General features: G+C 31.5%; 1 pseudogene; it reads left to right on the top strand.

Annotated features, from left to right (window-relative positions):
- The first annotated feature begins 1,502 nt into the window (after positions 1 to 1,502).
- Positions 1,503 to 19,277, top strand: LOC145945178 (uncharacterized; annotated as a pseudogene).
- The last annotated feature ends 1,417 nt before the right edge of the window (positions 19,278 to 20,694 follow it).

The following is a 20,694-nucleotide window of genomic DNA, read 5'->3' as shown; positions in this document are numbered from 1 at the left end:
AGTATTATAATAAACTTGCTTTCTTGAAGCGTAAAAATTCCTAAATTTATTTTGGATAATATAGATATTATTTTTATGCTTTCAATGTATAGTAAATTTACTTCTTATTAGCATATATTTGCATAAATTAATTTATCTTGCAATCCTATTTAGAGAATGAAGCTACTATAGATCGACGTGAATAGAATACCTACAAGCAAACTCAACTTGCCAATTATTTATTGCATTAATTATATTTCGGGACAATATTTGTCCGCATCTTTTAATTTAAACATTTGACCATTAACCCAGCGAGAAATGATTGGTTGAATCGATGTCAATTTGATCACGATCGATTCAATCACGATTTCTCTGGAAAGAGCATTTTATGATCATTTGCATGTATCAAAAAATCACTTAATTAATTACTGTTTCATTTAAAGAAAGGTCTATGTGTAAGGTTGTATATAATTTTAAATATACCTTATGCACTTCTTTCACTTTTTTCACGAAGATTGTAAATATAAATATTTGTTTTATTTTAAATGTAAGGCAGTGCAATTAACAAATTAAAACTCTCTGTGAACAGTTTCCACGAATAATTATATTCTATATATATATATATAGTTTCGTGGAAACTGTTCACAGAGAGAAATTTTATCTTAGAATTTACTCTGAAAATCATGATAATCGTGAGACAATATGGTTTAAAAAAAATTTTATGAAAATTTCTTTGATTAATATTTATCACAATAAAAAATAATAATATTCATTACAATAAAATATAAAATATGTTTGATTAATTTTACTAAAAGTATAGTAAAATTAATCAAGAATATTTAAAAAATTTTTTCATATTATATTGTCTCACGATTACCATGATTTTCTGGGGTAAATTCTAAAGAAGGTAAATTCTAAAAGAAAATTCTCTCTGTGTTAGAAAAAGTAACTGTTGGAAATAACATTGATTGTGAGTATCATCGATCATGCAGAGCGAAATGAATCATACAGAGCTCAGCAAATAAAGCACGATCAGTCTAATCTGCGAAGTCAGTTACGATTGTGATTGCCACGAAAAAAGACAACGTTCCGCATCATTTGATTCAAATACTGTCATATAAACGTCACACAACAATATGCACATATAGTGGATCCTAATAACATGCGTAGTATACAATATTCATAAAAGAAGTAATCATAACTTTTTATATTTTAGTGAAACAAAAAATATAGCAAATATCAACGTGGATAATATTTTATGCTTGAATAGCGGTGAAAGTGACAGAAAATTTATAATTCTATAATTTTCGGATTGCTTGTATAAATTGTGTGATTATATTTTTATTGATTATCTATTCACGAAATAGTAAAAGAAATTACAACAAAGATAAATTATTATCTTGGATACAATCAAGTGAATACGTGTCGCTTCGTATTTATTTTTGTTATTAGTTCCCATCGAATAATTATAAAAGTTACTATTTACTAGAATATTGTGATTAATCATAAAAAGATATATTAAAATGTATTGATAGACAATAACGCGATTCGCAAACTAGATTTTAAAAAATTCATCGAGCACATAATAAAGTATCGAGTCGATTAGATCAAATCTGAATCATCCATAGAATAAGAAAAAATCAATACTGGTGATTAAAAATTGAACGCCAACATTCACCGAAATTATTATGTTTAAGTTGAGATTATACGTTTTATTGAAAAGTTTAATGCTGGTGAAAGCAGCTATCGCGATTTTGACAAAGAATCATACCGTTCCAGACAACCTTTTCACGCAGGTAAGAGATTTTTTTCGCTTCATTAAAAAACAATTGAATGTTATTACAAGTAATAGTGCAGTTTATTTGAGTAACTAAAACGTGTAATATAATAATATTACATACTGTATAATAAAATAAAACTATACAAAAAACTATAAAGTATGATGCAATGAGAAAGGATGTATAAAGCTTGAAAATTTTATTTTGTTTATAAATAGATGTATAATATAGTCAAAAATTAAACTTAATTAAGACAAAATATTAAAATTTGACTGTATTAAGTTTGTGTTTCTATTGCTATTTTTTAAATTAATAATTATTAATATTAATAAGATTTTCTGTTAATTATTAACTATTTTAATACATACTTACATACATACATATATTTATAACACTTGAATTGAATTTTATGTGATTTTTCATCAATTTGCAAAAAGATCTTATTTACTTTATTAAATATTTATAATTATTTAATAATATAATAAGACTTTTGTAAATTAATTTTTATTTAACTAAATTAATTCAAAGAGTTCGCGTCATTTTGATGTGTCAAGGATGGTTGCATTTGTGTCATATACATATAAAGGAATGTCGACTATATTGGTATAATAAAATTCAAATTGTATCAATTAACTTTATACGGCCAATAGTTAAATGAACAACATACGTAACATCAATCTATTCCAATCTAACTAATAAAAATTTATAGATGTATATATATAATATTCACAGTATATCCATTTATATAGCCATATTTATATAGCCATATATATTCTTATATATCGTGGTAATGTCAATCGAAAGTTTATGGTATCCTGTTTTCCAGAATTTGTTTGCGTTAAAAGATATAACCATAATCAAAAAGAATTTCGACAAGATTTTAAGTACAAAAATTTATATCATTTCTATAATCACACACATACACATAAAAGAGAATATTTTAAACATTTTTATTCTTGAAATACAAACGTTATTATTGAAATTTTAATCATAACTGATGGATTATTAAAAATTAACCTCGTTTATTTTAAAATGTTAACTAACGATTGCAAAAAAACTAAATCATTAGCTATATAACTATCAGCAAAATCGCTTCAGGAATCGAAGAGAGTAACATTTTCATATATCATTTATTAAAAAAGAAACGATTATTAATTCTTATTAAATAATCCTTATTCTGCCTATTCTGCGTGACATTCTTTTTAATATAAGAATAATGTTTGATATTTCGCAAGAAAATATGTTGAAAAATAATACGAATAAATATTTTAGAAATGAAATTACATAATATTTAACACATTATAAATTAGGAATGGAATTATAAAATATCAAACTAAAATTATTACAAAACAAGAAATTTTATGCTTATTTTATTTATTTTGACATACGATGTTATTTTTTATGGTAATCCTATATATATATACTAGCGTTTCGGACCGCGCTTCGCGCGGTCCTCAAAGCTTGCATCTTGCATCTTTATAAAAAATATTTATAATTTTTTATACAATTTATTTAATATTTGTTTATTTATTATGTAACAGAGAAAATTAGATGTTCTATCTGTTTGATTGCGAATTACTTCTACATTTATGGATCGATTTTCGTGAAACAGGTACCAAAATGTTTCTAATTTTATTGGGATGGATGTTATGTGGTTTTGTTTTCATAAATGTTTCCATAAAAAATGTGCGTATGTGTATGTGTGTGAGGAAGCTATGTTTTTGTTTAAAATTTTTTTTTCAGATTTCTATGCCAATGTGCGTATGTGTGTGTGTGTGTGTGGCCTCAAAGCCTCTATATAACCCTTTTTTTCAATTTTTATAATTCTTTTTAAATTTTATTTTTTTATCCTATATTTACTGATTTTCTCGAAATTGTTATCAAAGTGTTGTTTTTTTTTCTGGGATGAACATGATTTGTTTTTCCACTAATTTAAATATTACAAATATTATAAATATTTTATTTGGCATATAATATTTTATATATTTTCTATTATTTATAAAAATTTTTTTACGGTTTAATTACCCACCGCTGACCCGTTATATTATTAGCTCTCATACAATTTTCAAATTATTCAATTTATAAAATCTCTCTGTAAACGACATTTTTCGTAAAAGATTTTGTCTTTTCCTCAATGAGATGTCCTTGATTGCTTAATTCATCTATTTTAATTTTCACATTTTGCCTTTTTGTTGCTCTCGAGAATGCTACATAGAGTTGACCATGAGCAAATACAGGATGTGGCAGATAAATCCCAACTTTTTCTAAAGTTTGTCCTTGTGATTTATTTATTGTCATGGCAAATGACACTCGAATACAAATATAGAAATACACATATATATATAGATAATTAAAAAAAATATATTTAATCATATTTAATTTTTCTTAAGCTTCTTATTCTTCTTATCAAAATTTTCATCTTTACGCTTTTTATTTTCTTTCTTGAATTCGTCCTTAAATTCTCCTTCATTCTTATAATTTTCGTTTTTGGACTCTATTTGTTTTTCATATTCTAACAATGCATTTAATAATAATAAATCGAGCCCATCTTCCATCACTGAAACGTTTTAATTATAAATTAGATTAGTTTATATAATGATATTAAGAATAATAAGAGAACAATAAGAATATAAAAAATAAATTGTTAATTAAAAATTTTTTTTAGAAAATCATTTATATTTAAATTTATATTTAAATATTAAAAATCTATACATACAGGGTGATTCACGTAACGGTCGCTACGATTTTTGGGACATTTCCGCCAGTTAAAAAAAAAGTTTATACAGTGAAAATCAATCTGCTTTACGCAAGCTTTAACATGCAATAAAATATTTTTAAAAAAAATTTTTTTTTATAAACAAATTAATATCACCTTGAATTTTTTAAATGGAACCATCATATTTTTTTATATAAATTGATTCCTCACAATATTCTGGATAAAAAATTATAATGGTAGGATGGTCAAAAAGTTAATAGTTTACGAGATATTTTATATTTTAATCTTATAAAGGTGGTTCTCGTAACGATCGCCACGATTTTTGGGGTACTTACAATAATCTGACAAAAAATGTCATTAATCAGGAATTTACCAATTTGTAACCGTCAACAAATTTAACAATAATTTAATGATTGCATACAATTTTACTTTATGTAACATTTTAATTCAAAATTAACGATTTTAAAGCTTCTACAGCGTAATTCTTTGCTATCGAGGAAGTTCACTAAAAACGTAAGTAGTAAACAGACTTGACTTTGACCTTATGTTACCATGTAGCTTAGCTATTAATCTGATCAGGAAATTTTAGTTTGTTATTATTTTTATTTACTATTGTAGGAGGTGTCAGGGCGTATTTCTTATAATGCTTTCTATAGTCTTTATGAAGGATCTTTATTAGGTTAAACACTCAGTGGGGCACGCACGACGGCACTCTGCCTAACGCGGACTCTGACTCTTTGTCTCTCCTTCCTTACGCAACCAGCGCCGCGAGAGAGAGGGGGAAAAGGGGAGACGCAATTCGCCGTCCACGCGCGTATACAAAATGAATATAAATAAAATAATAATTCGCCTACAGTCGGCCAGCCTGACATTACGACCGTCTCGGTCGTACGTATAGGAACAAAACGTACCAAGTAGATACATTAAACATATTTAGTAACACTGGATAAAACAACTATCTTTTATAGACTAAATAAACATACAAATTAATTATATTTACTCGGATATATATATGGTCGCATCGCATCGGCGGCAATAACGCTATTATAGGGCATTTGAGTGACTTGAAATCCCTCGACATCAGTTATTACATAACGGTCAGAACCTAGCACTCGCTTTACAATGTAAGGCCCTTTATACTTTGGTATGAGTTTTTTATTGGTACCGACAGAAGTGTCCACGTTACGGATCATTACATAGTCGCCCTCTTTATATTGTTTCGCTTCTTTGTGCTTCTTGTTATAATAGCGTTCGTTTTCTTTCTGACTCTTCTGAATTTTTTCAGAGGCAGATTCTCTTAATGACACTAGATCTCGACTAATATCAGTATCGAGGACTAGTTTAAGTTTATCGTTGACTTTACCTAGTTGCTCCACGCCAAATAATAGCTTACTGGGGGTTTCTCCCGTTGATCGACAAATCGTGTTATTAAATGCATATTCTATTTGATCTAGAACTTGATCCCATTTGTGTGGTTCGTCACATAACTTCGCAATCATCGGAGTAATGTCGTGGTTGAACCGTTCTATTTGCCCGTTTGCACGCGGAGTACCAACGGCTACAAGGATATGCTGAATAGACTCATTATTTATAAATGCAGTAAATTTATCTGACGTAAAGGTTGTTCCGCGATCGCTCACAATGCGTCGGGATTTACTATAAGTTCGGTAATAATTTCGCAGATGATTAATTGTCTCATTCGAGGTCGTGGATTTGCACGGATATACTTTCAAAAACTTTGTAAAAGCATCTACTACTGCTAAAATGTATCTGTATCCGCGACCGGTTTTTCCAAAGGGACCACAATGGTCAACATGGATCGTTCGAAAGGGTAAGTTCTCTTTCGGTATACTGTGTAACTTGCCTTCCTTCTTCCCACTAGAAGGGGAAAACTCTATACAACGCAGACAATTAGAAATATAGCACTTTACTTTCTCTTTCATTCGTGGGAACCAATAAATTCGCCTAATGTTACCAATGACTTTATCGAGGCCGACATGGCCAATGTCATCATGACATGTACGGATTACATTACTTTCCATTGACGTCGGTACATAAAATAAGAGTTTTTTATCCTTGTCCTTACGGTAAACAAGGCCGTCTCGTAATTCAAAGAATTTATCCTCAGATTTTTCTAATTTATTTCGAATGTTTACTATATCTACATCTCGATCTTGTTGGATAGATAAAGTTCGCTCAAACGAATTCGCTTCTAACGTTAGAATACTATGGCATCGACTCAATGCGTCGACATGATTCATTTGTGTACCGGGTCGATGTACGATTTGATAACCGTATTGCTCTAAAAATAATGCCCAACGATATATTCGTGGATTAACTGTCTGTTTACTTAAAGTAAAGCGAAAACTGTCGCAGTCTGTTACTATCTTAAACGGAATACCGGCGAGATAGATATGAAACCGTTTAATCGCATAAATCACAGCGAGACACTCCAGCTCAAAACTGTGATACTTGGATTCGACAACTGTTGTCCGTTTACTAAAATAAAATACAGGCCGGAAAATACCATCCTTCTGTCGTTGTAAAAGTATGGCGCCGAAACCACTTGCACTTGCGTCACAGTGCAATTCTGTTTCAAGTGTTGGAGAATAAATTGATAGTATCGGTTGAGAAGATAATAACTGTTTCAATTCTTCGAAAGCTTTGATCTCCTCCGACTCAAATTTAAACACAGTATTTTTCTTGACTAAGTCATATAACGGCTTAGCGACTATTGAAAATTTCGGGATGAAACGACGGAAGTAACTAGCTAAACAAACAAATCGATGCGCCTCTTTTATGTTTCGCGGAATTGGGTAATCAGTCACTGCTTCAACATGTTGCTTACTCGGGCGAATACCATTTTCATTAATTAGATACCCAAGATATACAATTTCCGTTCGAACAAAGAAACATTTATCGAGTCTAAACTGCAACCGGTATCGTCGCGCTATTTCAAATACATCTTTCAAAATGTTTAGGTGTTCCTTAATACTTTCAGTCGCGATCAATATATCATCCAGATATAACAAGATTTTATTCTCCCGGATGAGTTTCTCAAAAGCTTGGTTGACGAATCTCTGGAACACTCGTGGAGCATTAGTCAACCCGAACGGCATTCGTAGGAATTCAAATTGTCCGATAGGCGTCACAAACGAGGTGTACTTTACTGAACACTCAGACATCTTAATATGGTAAAATCCGTTTCTTAAGTCGAGACTACTAAAATATCTTTTCTCTTTTAACCGATCAATATGATCATCTATCAGCGGTGTGGGAAAATTATCTTTCACAGTAATTTTATTTATTTCACGGAAGTCGACACACAGTCGTGACTCACCATTTTTCTTCCGTACGAGAACGATTGGGCTAGCATAGGGTGAATTACTCTGCCTAATTGTACCTGTTTTTAATAAATCGTCTAATATCACTTGCAACTTTTCTTTATCGGTATACGTTAAACGCCTAGGCCGGAAGGTAATCGGTTGTTCGTTTTTTAATAAAATTTTCATCTCGGTCTGCGGTTCGCTCGCGTCTGGATCCCATTTATCAATATATTCTTCGTTATACAATCTTCGAACGCTTTCAGCTACATGCGATTCGACATCGGGATTAATATTCAATTCTTCTCCGACTTTTACAGGATTTTCGAGGTATTCTATTTGCATAATCTCGGTATCAGAATTGCTCTCGCTCACCGACTCGTTTCTCCTAGTAATCTTTACCGTTTCACCTAGTTCGATTTTTATTAACGGATCTCGACAAAAATCGCGACCAAGCAATGCTGCACACGACATTGTTTCGTTCGGGACTACCAGAAAACGTAACTGGATGTTAATTCTTTCGATTTCGACTAATTTCGAAAAGGTGCCTATTACGCGAACAAGAGATTTATTTACCCCGCAAAAACAATCGCCGTTAGGGGGTAGCGGTTCGCGCAAACTTGTCGGAACGTACTCGGTTTTTATGAGGCTTACTGGGGAGCCGGGATCAACTATCGCGTCTACCACATATTCACGATCCATATCTCCTTCAATTAACACCGAAAACTTTAACCGTACACAATACGGATCGCTAACGGGTATCGGTTCGATCAAGTTCACAGCACTCGTCGATTCGGGTTTCGACTCTTTCTCGGGACAGTCTTTCTGCAAATGGCTGGTTGAACCACATCGATGACAGGCTCCCTTAACTTTCTTCGGGTATGAACACGCGGATGCCAAGTGTCCAACTGCTTGGCAGTTATAACATTTAATTATCTTTCGGCATGGTGTCGAATCTGCACTCGATGATGCTGGATTTCCTTTAGACGCCGAATTCTCCTTTGTCGACAATTTACCATCTTTTTGGTTTTTCCCTTGATCAATAGGTTTCTTCCCTTCGCGATCAGGGAACTTCTTCGGGTGTAGCGTCAATCCTTTAAACGCCTCCAACAAATCCGACTGAGACTCGAACTGCATAATACGTGCTTGATCTCGGAGATTGCGGTCAGGTATTCCTTCAATGACATAATCGACAACTTCGTCATCCATTATCGGTACCCTATTAGCCAGGATTATTTTATCATGGAAGTAACTCGTGAATGATTCATCCGTCCGCCATCCTCTCTCCTCGAACTTCTTGCGTAGGGACAATCTTGATTGACGAAGGTCGAACATCCCCTTCATGGCCGCCAATAGATTTTCTATGCTAAGGGTAAGATGATGCGGTCTGGAGTGAAACCATTCGGATGCACGTCCTTTTAATTTAGAGCTTATTAAAATCCTCGTCGCAGCGTCATCCAAGGCGTACGACACTCGCAGCAATTGTACCTGCTGTTCCCATTTCCAGAATGTACCCTCACTGCCGTCGAACTCGCTCAACAAGTCGCGAATAGCCCTTACACTTTCGCTCATCGGTGGACCACTACGTCTTCTTCCGCCATCATTCATATGCGCTCCATGATCTTCGATGTTCTCTCGTCTAACGATATCTAATTCACGTTGAAGAAGAGCTCGTTCTCTTCTAAGTAGTTCATTCTCTCGTCGAATCAAGTCATTCTCAGTCAAAGGATTTTCAACGGACGCGTCGTTGCTTATTTGGCTTCCACCGTCCTCGTCCGCGACAGCATCCCTCGATCCATGGCCCGCGTCAATCGGCCGATCGATACCGCGGCTCTGTCGTGACCTCTGTTCATCCAGTGTAGTCCATATCTCCGGGTCATAGGCAGTCAGTCGATCTATCAGATCAGCTTTGTTACCGACCGCCGACAATTTCTTCTCGCGGAGAATGTCCTTAATCTCGGCGAGCGTATACGCACTCGGTGGTTTCGCCATTGTTAGCGGCACACTGCACTTCCTTTTCTATACGTCCTAGTACACAGCGACGTGTTATTAAATATCTATTTGACCTCAGTCAAAATGTTCGCGACACACGGCGGAATATTCCTCTCACTCGGAAATAGCGAGACACGTTGGTTCTCCGCACGCTGACATGCGAACGCGTCCTCTCATATACGCGACGGAACAATTAGCACACAGCTATAGGAAATGCACATGTACGCATTTTTACGGAATCTAGACTTAATGTTCGCGACACACAGCGCGAATTACGTAGTCTAAAATATTCGCGACACACAGCGCGAGATATCAGTTCACCGCGCGCGACACGCGGATTTGCTTTCCCTCGTACGCGGCGGAACGATTAGCACACAGCAACGATTCGCGACACACAGCGCGAATTACCGTCAAAATATTCGCGACACACAGCGCGGAATATTCTGTCTCACAGGGGTATCGCGACAACGTCGGTTCACCGCACGCCGACACGTGGACGTACTTTTCTCTCGTACGGGGCGGAACGATTAGCACACAGCAAAGACTCGCGACACACAGCGCGAATTACCGTCAAAATATTCGCGACACACAGCGCGAATTACCGTCAAAATATTCGCGACACACAGCGCGGAATATTCTGTCTCTTTACTCGAGAAACACAAGACACGGTCTTCTCTATGTCGACCACAACACTTGGTCGTATTTTCTCAAAATTCCGCGTATCTCTCGTGCGTGCATTAACCTCACGGATCCTTCGCTAATTTCTTCTTCGATCCCACTTCTGAAATTTGTAGGAGGTGTCAGGGCGTATTTCTTATAATGCTTTCTATAGTCTTTATGAAGGATCTTTATTAGGTTAAACACTCAGTGGGGCACGCACGACGGCACTCTGCCTAACGCGGACTCTGACTCTTTGTCTCTCCTTCCTTACGCAACCAGCGCCGCGAGAGAGAGGGGGAAAAGGGGAGACGCAATTCGCCGTCCACGCGCGTATACAAAATGAATATAAATAAAATAATAATTCGCCTACACTATTTACTATTTATTTTTATTTTATTTACTATTTATTTTTTATTTACTATTTATAGTGAACTTCCTCGATAGCGAAGAATTACGCTATAGTAGCTTCAAAATTGTTAATTTTGAATTAAAATGTAACATAAAGTAACATTGTATGCAATCATTAAATTATTGTTAAATTTGTTGACGGTTACAAATTGGTAAATTCCTGATTAATGACATTTTTTGTCATATTATTGTAAGTACCCCAAAAATCGTGGCGATCGTTACGAGAACCATCTTTATAAAATTAAAATATAAAATATCTCGTAAACTATTCACTTTTTGACCATCCTACCCTTATATTTTTTTATCCAGAATATTGGGAGGAATCAATTTATATAAAATAAATATGATGGTTCCATTTAAAAAATTCAAGGTGACATTAATTTGTTTTAAAAAAAAAAAATTTTTTTTATTTTTTATTGCATGTTAAAGCTTGCGTAAAGCAGATTGATTTTCACTGTATAAACTTTTTTTTAAACTGGCGGAAATGTCCCAAAAATCGTGGCGACCGTTACGTGAATCACCCTGTATATAAACAATTTAAAAAAAAAATGATTTCATAAACAATATTACAATATATAGATTAGTATAAGTTAAAATAAATATTAAGCAATTATTAAGACTTAAACTTTCAAAAATTTTTTTAAAAAATTAACTAATAAATTATTTTTTAATATTTATCATTTTTGAATTCTTCAACTTCTTTTAAATTATCTATTTCGATCTGTTTAGTCATTTTGTTCATGCTAACATGCTCACACTATGTCCATTAATTTCATTAATGGTAACACTTTTTATTTCATTTCTATTTATTTCATTTATAATCACATTTTCATTTCATTAGGAATATTTATTTCATCCATGATATTTTCTATTTAATAAGTTTTATTCATTTGATCAATGACGATATCAAACTCAATAACAATCATCCTTAAATAATATTCTATTTACGTTAAAAAAATTAACCAGATATCTTAAAATTTACCGAAATTAGAACAAACAGAAACATTTTCCATAAAATTTAAAATTTTATAAAAATCTAATCCTTTAACCAATCCTCGTCAAATTAAATACCAATAATCCTTTAATGATAGTCTATTTATATAAAAAAATTTATCCCGATATCTTAAAATTTACGAAAGTTAGAACCACCACAGACATTTGTAAAAAAATTAAAAAATGTTTAAAACAACAACAGTATGTATTTTTATAAAAATATTATAATATAAAATAAAAATGTACTACTTTGTGCGTGGGTGGGTGCGTGAATGGATGGGTGGGAGTGTAAAACTTTTAAAAAACCAAATAGTATCCATCCCCGAAAAATTTGCATAATTTTTATACCAATTTTGAGAAAATCGGTCAATAAATATGTGAATGCGTGGGTGGATGCGTGGGTGGGTATGTGGGGGTGTAAAACTTAAAAAAACCACATATTAACCATCCCCGAAAAATTTGCAAAATTTTGGTACCAATTTTGAGAAATTCGGTAAATAAATGTGTGAGTGCGTGGGTGGATGCGTGAGTGGATAGGTGGGGATGTAAAACTTAAAAAAACCACATATTAGCCATCCCCGAAAAATTTTCAAAATTTTGGTACCAATTTTGAGAAAATCGGTCAATAAAGGTGTGAGTGCGTGTAGTGTAAAACTTTTAAAAAACCAAATAGTATCCATCCTCGAAAAATTTGCACAATTTTGGTACCAATTTCGAGAAAATCAGTCAATAAATTTGTTAGTGCGTGGGTGGGTGCGTGAGTGGACAAAATTAAAAAAAAACCCACACAGCAGCCACCGCCGAAAAATTTGCGAAATTTTGGTACCAATTTCGTGAGAATCGGTCCATAAATATGGAAGTAGTTCGCGGTCAGACAGACAGACAGACAGACAGACGGATGGCACTTATATATAGAGATTTTTATATATACTATTTTATTTATCATTAATGATACCTACCATGGAATTTCTGGCCTAGCTGTCTAACTTATTTTTTTTATATGTTATATTTTATTAAGGATATTCCAATGTCCGAAAAGAACAATCATCTCATTTTACAAAATCTCCAGCCGGATCAGAATTATTCTGAAAGCGTGACTATAAGGAGTGAAGTCAATGAAGTAGATGAAGTTACATTTGCAAATATGTCCATGAATTCAGAATCTATTGGTAAGATGCAATGAATATATAAAACGTTAATAAAAAATTAACAAAAAATTTACAAGTTGTAGGCAAAATGTAAATTCAAGAGAGAGTAAAAATTATAAAAAAAAAATATTAAACCATTTTCTAATAACAAGGATAATATAAAATGAACTCTGTCGAAAAGAGAGAAACAATGTATACACTGTATGTAAAATAAAGCGAAATTTAGATAACACTATCAATTTCATTATTTTTCTTGTTTGTTTTAAATCATAAATATTTTTTCTTCTTTCTTTATTTTTTCGTTGCACGTTAAATTATTATTATTTTTTTTTAATTTACCGAGATAATCAACTTCAACATACATATAAATATGTACTATCTTAAAATCTCTAGGAAAAATTCCGAGCGAGCCAAGAGCATTCGTAGAGTTCAATGGATTTCTAAATGAAAAAATCAACATTTCGGTGACATTCAGGTGAAGAATCTAAGTTTTTCGTCTATATCCTTTTTTTCTCTAAAATTTAACATAAACATATACAATATTAATTCTGTTAAAAAATTATTAAATATGGAAAGGCTAAAATTTGTGTTACAGATGGAACCAACCTGAATATGCAAATAATGTGATACAAGGATATACAATTGGTTCATCGAAAATCTAAAAAAGATTCAAATCTGTGCCGACAAAACTATTTTAACTACAATGGAGTGCACAGAGTATAATCTAAAACCTAATACAACGTACTATTTTCGAGTACGAGCGCATACTAAAGCTGGTGCTGGTCCTTATACAGATTTAATGAACGTATCAACGACGCACGAAAATCCGATACCTCAATTATTGATTGCAGTGAATAATACTATTGCAATATGGGATCTGGATTCAAGAACCTACGTCAATCTCTTTACCTTTAATAGCAATGTTGATGTAATAGAACTGGCTTATTCTATAGCAGAACATAAAATTTATTGGATCCAGTCGATTCGTAATGAGAATGAGTATATACGAGATTTAATGATAGGGGATATAAATAAAAATAATATTACAAAAATATCTAGTTTAAAAAGATATTCACGCAAACTCTGCATCGATTGGATAGGAAGAAATCTATATTGGATGGAATATGACGACCCAGCGAAATCCATTATAAAGCTGGACTTAACAATGTGGCAAAATGGCATAATCAAATATGATAAAATTTTGAGCCGAAAAAAATATTTTTATTTTACTGTACAACCGTCTGTGGGGTACGTTAACTTTTATTCACTTGAAAAAATAAACACTTTTGTGTCTTTCTCTTAAGAATTTATATTATTTTCTAATTTTGCAATAATATACTATGATTTTGTAATAAAGATATAAAGAATCATAAAATCATTCATTATCATAGAATTGTAAGAACTTAAGTTTATAATTTTTTTAACTTCACGTTTAAAATTATGTTTTATAATACACATTTAGAATAATATATATATTTTCCAGGTTTATCTATTGGATAGAAGAGTTATCAGATATGCAGTTTGTAATAATGAAATCGGATCTTGACGGAAAAAATGTGCAATCTTTTTTAAAAACCGATATGATCTTCTGTCCATACAAAATATCATATTTACTACTTGATTTTGGTGTAAAGCTTGACATCATGAATACAGAGGAGCCGCTAATATACTGGAATGAAAATCATGAATTAATTGTGGCGAACATTAAAATAAATAAATGTAATTCAATTTCAATCGCTGAAATTGGCACGAAGTTCCATCAATATTTTATAATTGATGAAACAAACATTTATGCAAATAGATATAATGTAAATACATCATCAGGTACTTATCTTTATATTTTAAAAAAGAAGTATGCACTTGTCGACAGTGAAAAAAACGCATCTAAACACGTGCATATAATAAAAAGTACGGATCACTTTGCTTCCATAATATCGTTTGGTAAATCATCCTCCTTACAACCATATCCTCGGACGGAATGCCTTATCCCTGATGAAAAGTATTATAATATTAAAATAGTAAAAATAACAGCGCACAGTATTGTTTTGAACTTTACAGAACCAAATCGCAAGCACAAATGCAAAAACAACATACCAACTATTAAATATATCATCTACGTAAGCTGTTTGAATAATAATCTTCACAAGTTCGATGAATTCTATATACAGACATACGAGCGGTATTATGAAATTCAGAATTTAACACCGTTTACAAAATATAAGCTGAAGCTAGCTGTGACCAATTTTTACTCTGATCAATTATCGACGGACCTGCAATTCAGCTCGGAAGTAATATTGAAAACTAACGTGAGCAAGCTCAATGCACCGGAAAATGTAACGGTTCAGGTTCTGACGCCGACTACAGCGGCAGTTTATTGGATGCTACCCATGAAACTTAATTGTGCGACAGTAACTTATAGAGTATATTGGGAAACAATTAACTCAGTGAACAGCACGCAACCGATAGAAAAGCCATTTATTAATAATAAAGTAGACAACAAATTTTTTACAATAATCCAATCGTTGCTGCCAGAACAGAAATACTTAGTATATGTACGTGTATATCCAGCCAACTACACCAATATCTATAATGACAGTTTGAGCAAAACTGTGTACACGTACTCGGAACCGAACAATATAACTTTGAGCGGAGTTAACAAAAACAATATGAATATTTCGTGGATTCCTAGCGTTAATCTGACGATACATTACATACTGAAATACAAAAATTATGCGATGCAAAAGTGGCAAATCGCAGATAATTTTGAGACAAATAATGAGACAGTAATGTATTATATAGAAAACTTGCTACCGGCAACTTTATACAAGTTTTGTTTGATACTGGCATATGCTGAGTACGAAAACTTTACATGGCCATCTGATGAAAGATTTATTTTTCAAACACTTGGTAAGCAAATATGATAATATGTAGATATTTTAATATGATCTGTTTATTTTACATACATATAAATGAATTACAGAATTTTAAGAATGAAATATTTTTAATGATAAAATTATAAGTAGAAATATTCAAATAAGACAAACAATTAAAACTATATTTTTATGTAACAAAGGTGACGATTCGATAATTCGAGCTACGCAATATAATCTAACATTGATGTTAAAGCCTTGCTTCTATCGTTATTGTAATCTGCATCTGCTACTTTATTTATTGTTGTAAGTATATTTAATACACATTTTTTAAATTACAAATTATGATTAATGTAATAAGTGGAGATTTTTCAAAAAAACATTAACTTATTTGTTAAAAGAGCAAAATTTGAAATTTGCAATGCATAATATTATTTAAAAATATTATAATTTTATAACAGTATACCGACAACGTAAAGAAGATAACGAGCAAGTTTTGACTAGGATTCTACATGAGGTACTTATCGGAAACGTTCAGCATAATGCGCTATACAGTCCTGCGTTGCAATATAATTCAAATAAATTTATGCTGACTAAAATCAAACGTGAGCAAATCACACTAACGAAACTCCTTGGCAGCGGCGCATTTGGAATGGTAAATTTTTCGTTACGTCATATTTTAAGTCATTAATGTTTAGATGTAGAAATAAGAAATACACATTTCTTAGTAAATGTTACATCGAAAAAATTGTTTTTTTGATATGCATTAATAAGTCCTCTTAATAGATATTCTTAATGAATAAGAATATTTCCATCTTTTAAATTGAGAATACATTCTTATTTTTTTTGCAACTTTAGCGCCGCAATAAATAAATATAATAAATTAATAATAAATTTAATATAAAAATTAGTAAAATAAAATTATTTAAATTTATAATAAATTTATAAGTTTACAATTAATATTAAAAATAATAACATAATAAGCAAAAATGTGTATTTAACTATGTCAAATACATAAAAAATATTCAATTATATGTGTAACATTTAAATATACATGTAATAAGTAACAAATGTCCATTTGTAAGACTGTTTTTTGTTATATCAATTAATAATTTTAATAATACACGGATAAAAAAACATCTCATCAAGTATATATGTATTCTTGCATGTTAAGAATATCTCTTTAGATAATTTTTCTCCTAAATTAAGAGGATCTTTTTGGCGCCTATTTTATTGAAAGACATTATAAAGATAAGTGGCATATACTTAAGATAAGAATACAATTTGTTCGGATATATAAATCAACTTTTTAATAGAAATAGTAATACATTAATTTTTATGAGATATACATATGCACTTTATTTTTTATCGTTGAATTATTTAAAATAAAACGAAATATATCCCAAGTAGCAAAGTGACGTCAGAAGTCGACATTATGACGTCTATTTTTAGTCATTTTTGGTCCATGACGTCAGTGACTAATAATGGACGTTTATAAGACGTTATTTTTTAGATCAACTAGACGTTATTTTGAAGACGTCTTAAGACGTCTTAATTCGTGGCAAATTTAGTTCTTTCATTTATCGCTATGCGACGCGCGATGCAGTATCTATCTCGTATTTAAGTTTTAGTCATGGAATTATATATATATAAAGCTGGCAAACAACTGCTATTAAAATTAAAAGTATCATATAAGTACCAAGTACCTCTAACTATAAGGTACACTTAGCAACAGAAGAATGCCTTTTTAACAAATAAATTTACGTATGCGCGTAAATTTATTTGTTAAGGCATTCTTCTGTTGTCAAATATACTTTAAATTTTTATATTCTAATTATCTAATTTATCGAATATGTAATATATTTATCGAATGATTTATTCTTACTGGACTAAAACTGATGCCATGAATTAATTGTTAAAATATCGAAGTTTTGTCAATTTTAAGTATTATATTCGTCATATTATGTCGTCAATAAGAAGTCAGAAAATGTCGTCTTAAGACGACATTTTCTGACTTCTTATTGACGACATAATATGACGAATATAATATTGGATGTGACATATCGACGTCATTTTCGGGTCTTATAAGATCTAATTAAGACGTCTAATCGGTCTCTTTGTGACCAAAATTTACCGTCATTATGACCAAAATTTACCGTCATTTTGCTACTTGGGATATGTATAATGTTATAAATATAATGTTATATGTATAATGTTAGAAATTAATATGTATAATGTTATAAATATAATGTTATATGTATAATGTTAGAAATTAAATTATCTTTTCTTTTTTAATAAAAGTTACATTAATTTTCATGATTTCGCAGGTGTACCAAGGGAATGTCAAGGATTTTGAAGAACCGGGATCAGAGACATCCGTTGCCATAAAAATGTTAAAAAAGGGTGCTTCCGTGGAAGAAAAAAAGAAATTCTTGCAAGAGGCTAAGCTTATGAGTCACATTAGACACGAACATGTGTTAAGAATACTAGCTATCTGCTTAGACGGGGATTCTCCATTACTCGTGTTGGAATTAATGGAAACTGATCTGCAAAAATATTTGAGAGAGTGTCAAATATTACAACCTTCTGATTTACACGCTCTGCGTCTACAAGACTTGCTCGCTATGTGCGAAGATGTTGCGCGAGGCTGTTGCTATTTAGAAGAGCTGCGCTTTGTGCATAGAGATCTCGCGTGCCGAAATTGTTTAGTGTCTGCGAGAGATCGTGAGAATCGTATCGTCAAAATCGGTGATTTCGGACTTGCCAGAGATATTTACAGGGATGACTATTACCGCAAGGTAGATATAATTAATTAAAAAAGATAAATCTATTATAAGTATTTTTCTATTGTTGCGTCTTTATAATATTATTGTATTACTTTAAGTCAAATTGAATTTAAGAAAAATGAAAACTGTGTATATATTTTCATATATATTTCTCCAATATTTATTTATATATATAATGTATAATGCAAAGTATTAGTAAACGTTTTTCGCTTAAGAATACTTATTTAAAAAATTGATAATTAGAATAGAAGATTTAACTTTATTGAAATTATATTTTAGGAAGGAGAAGATCTGCTTCCTGTTCATTGGATGGCACCGGAATCCTTAGTGGACGGAATATTTACTTCTTATAGCGATGTTTGGTCATTTGGAGTACTAATGTGGGAGATTACATCGTTAGGTGAGCAACCTTACTCTTCCAGAACTAATCTCGAAGTGATGGATTATGTACGCACGGGAGGCAGGTTGCAGATGCCTCTCAACTGTCCATCCTTGTTATACCAACTAATGCAGCGTTGCTGGAGTGCAGCAAATGACAGACCAAACTTTAAATTTTGTCTGAACAATATTATAGCTTTAAGAAGCCACACAGAAGACGCAGTATTGAATCCGACGCATCAATGAATATTATATAGCCGGCAATTAATTAATTGTTTGTATATGTGTATTTTAAGAAGAAACGATGAGTATTACATCAATGAGATTTGAAATTATACTGTCTGTATTATATGTTTATATATATATATATTAGGATGGTCGTTAAATGGAAGATCATTTTGGATGGTCATAAATCAGCTCCAAATGTAGAAAAAATAATTCTCTAATTTTTTCAGATTTTTATTTTCAGCTCTGAGTCTCCCTGTTTGTACGTGGATTTTTTCCATTTAAAAAAATACCAATTTAAGTAATTTTTAGATTAAAAATAGAATCAACAAACCTGATTTAAATAAGTTTCGCTGCCGTGAGGTATAGCATGAAATTGTATACGGAGTATTTCACTCGAGTTGTGTGTTATGTTATATTCTTATATCAATTCATTTATTTATTTATTTATATGTTATTTAAATATTATTTATATGATATTTTTTAATAATTTGAAAAAAATACTAATTTACTTCAGTTCTAGATGGAGTCAGCTGCAAAAGTAGTGAACAAAATTATTCAATTTTTCATAAAAGATAGTCAAAAATCGTATATGGGCTATTCCACACGAGTCGTGGGTGTTTTTAATTCAGTTAATTATTTTTTATCCATTTTTCAAGCAATATAACGACGTATTTTATATTTTTTTTAATCTTCCTTGAACTTTAAATCGTCGTTATTTTCGACTATATAGGAAAAAGATGTGTAGGGAATTCCAGTGCTCAATGATTAAGCGCAAATTTTCGATAATTTTTTTTTTTTTTTTTAGAAAAAAATTGATAACAGAAAAAAAAATTGATGACAGAAGCAGCTGCAGAACTGTGGTGTTAAGATATTAAGCTCTCATGTGAAATACCTAAAACAAAAGCCCATTGTATCATCAGGACTACCAATACAAGAAAATAAGCTGCATTAAAAAAGAATACAAAAAAAATTATATCTTCAACAAAAAAAATCAATGGAAAATAATAAATTAATCGATATATTGATTACTCCGTAAAATAATAATTTAAATTTTTTCACTCGATTTGTGTGTAGTATAACACACACAACTCGAGTGAAATACCTCATATACGATGTTTTACTATTTTCACGGCAATGAAACGTATTTCATAAAATGTCGCTATTTTAGACTAGAACTAACTTAAATAAATATTTTTTAAATGAAAAAGAAAATTACGTGCCAACAGGGAGACTCAGGACTCAAAATAAAAATCTGAAAAATTAGAGATTTTTTTTCACATTTAAAGCCGATTTACAACTATCCAACATTAAAATTCTGAAAAAACCCATATAACGACCACCCTAATATATATATATATATATATATATATATATATACGAGGGTTGTCTGAAAAGTTTCCGACCTAACAAAGATACAAGACATTTTTTCTTCAAA

The sequence above is a fragment of the Prenolepis imparis genome, unplaced genomic scaffold (assembly GCF_030444845.1).
Source record: "Prenolepis imparis isolate NDT839.2.m4 unplaced genomic scaffold, iyPreImpa1.0 SCAF_14, whole genome shotgun sequence".
NCBI classification, from domain to species: domain Eukaryota; kingdom Metazoa; phylum Arthropoda; class Insecta; order Hymenoptera; family Formicidae; genus Prenolepis; species Prenolepis imparis.
Note: the sequence above shows the minus strand (reverse complement) of the source record. Positions and strands in the feature narration are given on the sequence as shown.